This window comes from Octodon degus, unplaced genomic scaffold, assembly GCF_000260255.1.
Source record: "Octodon degus isolate 3935 unplaced genomic scaffold, OctDeg1.0 scaffold00134, whole genome shotgun sequence".
NCBI lineage: Eukaryota > Metazoa > Chordata > Mammalia > Rodentia > Octodontidae > Octodon > Octodon degus.
The window spans coordinates 6046193-6051109 of record NW_004524710.1 but is presented as its reverse complement, the minus strand read 5'-3'; positions in this window follow the sequence as shown (position 1 = coordinate 6051109).

The following is a 4917-nucleotide window of genomic DNA, read 5'->3' as shown; positions in this document are numbered from 1 at the left end:
TCTCCTTAGGCACACTCTACATCATCGATCACTTTCCTCTTTGGCCCCATAATCTTCTTGATCAGAAAATTTGGGACACTACCGAGTTACATGACGTGACAGTTCAAGTTCTCATTGGCGAAGGCTTTTCTATCTTAATGTTTTCTTCAATTTCTTTCCCCAGTGTTATGTAATTTTCATTGCAGGGGTCTTTTCCCTCTGCAGTGGAGGTATTTAATATTTTTAAGCTATTGTGAATGTAATTGTTTTCCTGATCTCTTTCTTAGATAGTTCGTTATTGGTGTACAGCAAAGCTAGTTTTTTTTTTAATATTTCATTTGTCTTCCATCCACCTTGTTAGAACCTCTTATTTGCCTTTTATAAATTAAATTTATGTCCATCCAAGCAAACATGAAGTGCTCTCATTAAGTGGTTTTCATTCATATTTTCCTAATGACTAATAAAGCTGAGTATGTTTTCGTGACCTTGCTGACAATATTGGACTTGTTATGTCTTGCCTGGAAAAATACTTATTTAATTCCTTTGTCCATTGGCTATTTTTACATGCTTATTTTCCACATAAATAACAAAATCATTTTATTTAATTCCACCTGCAGCAAGTCACTTTGAGATTTTGATAAAAATTACATTGAATATATAATTAATTTGTGTTTGGTTGCATTTACATAATAATCTTACTATCCAGTAATGTGACATGTGTTCTATTATTCAAATAATATGGTTTACAGAAAATTTAAGTTTTTTAATCATAAATCTTACCCATTTCTTATAAGCTTTTATAAGCTTATAAAAATTCTCATGTAATCCTTCCTTGCTTCATTTTTATGTGAGTTAAAATTTATTTTTATTAAATTTTATATGACTTGATTATGGTTCTTATTGCACAATGTATACATCTATCAAAATACCAAATTGCACATCTCAAATATATATAATTTCTATGTGTCACTAATAGCTTAATAACAGTGAATTGTTTTAAAGAATCTATTTTTGATATAGGAAATAACTTTCTCTTTGGATTTTATATTATCTATTAATATCAGTAAAATTTGGTGCCCAACTCTATACTGCTCTATATTATTGCCGACTTATTGTTTTATGTAGAAAAACCCTTTGAATAACATTTCAAGATTCTCAAGGGAAGAAATACTTTAAGCATAAGGTCTCCTGTATAAATATTTGTACGATGCCTAGCACCTAGCACAATTATTGAGGTATACCTACCAGCCTTCCATATTTCTTAGAGATCATCTTACCAGTTGATACTTGGAAGAAAACCTATTATCTAGATTTCTAGGTAATGTCTGAAGGTATTATAACCTCTGGAGTCACACCCAGTATACAACAAGGAAGTAAAACAGATTAGATCAATTGCTTTGTGAGAGCAATCAAAATTTTTTTAAATTAAAAAAAAAATCAGGAGAAAATCAGAAGAATCAATATGACTTGCCAAAATGTACTTTCATCTATATTCAGTAATGTGCATAGAAAATAATAGATTAACTGGGACCACCATAGTCTGAAGTCACCATGTATTTTCCAAAATTCTTCTACTGCCATTGGAAGCTGGTTTTTTCCTGAGGCTTTAAGATATTAAGCCTCTATAACTTCTGAAGAAACAATAAATGAAAGACACTTTTCAGGACAGGGGATGCATGTTTTTAGACTAGTATAATTACCAAATTTTGTTCTGCCATTGTTTTATTATCAAAGAATTATAATTAGAAGAAAAAGTTTCAATTTTTGAATAAAGGTTCACTTGGTTATAATTCATGTAGGTATAAACCTTAAGAAAAATCTTAGAGTTTTGGTGCTAGTAGGTAGCTACCTCTTAAGCCACTATGATACATAAATAATACTATACAACAGATGTAATCCTAAGTGTCTCCTAGCCAATTCACTGAACCAAAGCAAGTTATACTACTCACAAATTTAGAGCTAAAATTATATTTTTGTAAGATTACATGAAATAGAAAGCAGATGTAAAAAACTCAGTTTACATTTCTTTCTCCCTCTTTTCTCTCACACATTTTCTTTCTCACAGAGACAGACTTCTTATTTAGCAATACAGTTGCTAAGCAATTGCTCTGAATTATCATTACTCATTGAATTAGATACTATCCCTCATCAATTTATTCAGATTTGTATTTTTAAAAATTGGAATATCTCAAATTTATTTGATCATTGAACCAATTTTACCTTTAGTATTTATCAACACTTATAACACTGTAATAATTCCTATGTGCTTGGCCGTGCCTTAGTAACAAGCATTCCCAAATGGTTCTGAGCTAAGACACACACATCATATATACTCAGAAAATCAGGTCCTTGTTTTACTTTCCACAGTCACTGTAACAACAGTAAAGAGTCAGCAACTTGCAGCACTTTTAAAAACTTCCTCCAGGAAGTGATACTATTCTTCCTACAAATCACATTGCCACGCCCAACTTCAATCTCAGATGAGAAGGCTAATTCTGCCACGTGCCATGAAGACAGACTTTGAGGAACAGCAGGTTTACCACACACTTTGGAAAACTCTGGGCTGCAGAAACAGCTTTGGCACAACTGTTATTCAATAATTCAGTGAAAATATCAAATAAACGCTCCCTGGAAGTGAATAATCCTGGAGTTTTCCCAGTTTGTCAGTATTGCCAACTTGGCTTCTTGGCTTTACACACTGTATAATGTGGTCGGTTCCAAAGAATTGTCCCATCTGTGACTCAGGCACGGACCTGGTCCCTTTGTTGATGTTTCATCCTGGCAGTTGATGACCAGGACAATTAATAATATAAAGTTGTCATTTACCAATCTGACTTGAAAGCTAGAATATTTCAACATATCTTTTCTCCTCTAAAAATTTTTGTTTCAATTCTTATCATAGGGGGACTGGGGAGACAGCTCAGTGGCATAAGCACTTGCCTAGCAAGCACAAGGTTCTGAGTTTGATCACCAGTACCTCAAAAAAAAAAAAAAAAAGTTCAATTCTTATCACAGGTCTTTTATTCACATGTCCCCCCATGTGAACTGGGGAGACAGCAAACATTCAGACCATAGCAAACACCACTGTTATGATCAGAAAGGAGATGGAGCCCTTGGCAGGGACCGCTGTGTGAAGTGCTCTCCATTCACTACACACCAATCAAATGCAAAGTAACATGCATTATCCTGAGGGGATGTTCCTTATCTCTAAAGTTTGTAGGTCTAGAAAAAATGTTTCCATGAACATGTTCCAAGGAAAAAATTGTCATTTAGGTGAAGCTTGATTATGCTTTTTTGGCTAGTTTTACTTCCACTACTTATGGATAGAAATCTCTTGCATATTAGGATTTCTTATATGACCTTGCCTATAACAGAGGTATAAGAAATATTTTATCAGCCAGAAATGGTGGTGCATGCCTGTAATCCCAGCACTTGGAGGCTGAAGCAGGAGCCTTGGTGTGAGTTCAAGCAAGACCAGTCTGGGCTACAGTGACAGACGTCAGAGCAGCCTGCGCTACACAGTGAGACCTTGCCTTGGGTTTGTAGGAGAGGGGAAAGGAGAGGGAGCGACTTTTTGCACACAGCCAATTAGGGACCAGTTACAGTCACTTCAGCTAATCCAAGGCATTTCTACTCTGCAATCCATAGCAGGGTTAGCGTGTCTTTCTCAGAGTAAGACCTGGTCTTAAGAATGAGAAATTACTGACTTCAGCTTCTTGCTCTGCTGAGTAACTCCAAGCCTGGGCATGTTGTTCATTACCCCAAAGTGGCATAAAAAACTGCAGTCAACTTAAAGCCAGACAGCTGATATATGCTACGCAGAACATAGAAATGGGCCACGTGCAACAGTGGCCTCTTAACTCTACCTTAGTTCTTTAAAATCTACCTTTAAATCCCACCACTAAGGAGGCTGAGGCAGGAGGATTACTGAGTTAAAGACCAGCCTGGGCTGCAAGGTGAGTTCAGGGCCAGCCTGAACTGCATTATGAAAACCTGATTCAAAAAAAAAAAAAAAAGAGCAGCAACAACATTACTTTAGGTGGCAGAATAAAAGTCACTGGTAACCAGAAACAAAAGAAAACAAAAACAACTATGTTTAATAATGATTGAAAGGGCCAGCCAAATAGCTCAGAGGATTAAAGCATCTGCAATCAGGCGCAGGGGCTGGGGGTTCAATCCCAAGTCTGCCAGCCCACCCTCGGGGCACTCTGAGACAGCAATTGAGACTGGGCGTGGTGGCGCATGTCTGTAATCCCAGTTCTTGGGAGGCTGTAAACAAGTGGATCATTATGAGTCTGATCTAGTAGTTAGACCCTGAACACTCTGTAGACCCTTCCCTAAAATACAAAAAAAAAAAAAAAAAAAAAATGATAATGATTCAAAGAATGCTGAGATTCTAGGGTCAACCTTTCATGGAGTCCTGGAGGCTCAAGCCCACTCTGAACAAAGAAATCTGATATTTGGATGTTCTTGAGTTCCTATCCCTTTTCACAGTTTTTATGCTGCTACAAAAGCTTAGTATATAGATCATAAAAGAGTCTCATCACACATAATGATTCCCATATATTGGAATGCTACTTGGGATGGAATAAGGAAAGGATTCTCAGGTCAAGAGTGCGTCCAATGGAAATGGACATTGTTCTTCCCCTGTGACATCTGCGTGACAGTGTTCATGCCATATACTTCTCAGAAATCTGAGTGAGTGACATTGAATGCTTTCACACAGCATCAAGAGCAATAACAATAGGTGACCTCTAAGGCATCACAAATTGTATGTCAGAACATTGCTTTGTGTTGTACTTTTAAATAGCCTAGGTAGTCTATTTTTGGCACACTCACTGAAAACATGCAACTCTTATCATTTCTATTGATTTAATGAGAACCAAAAGCTAAAGAGCAGAGCACTGGTATTCCCTTCCCATTAGCTGTTTTTGAATC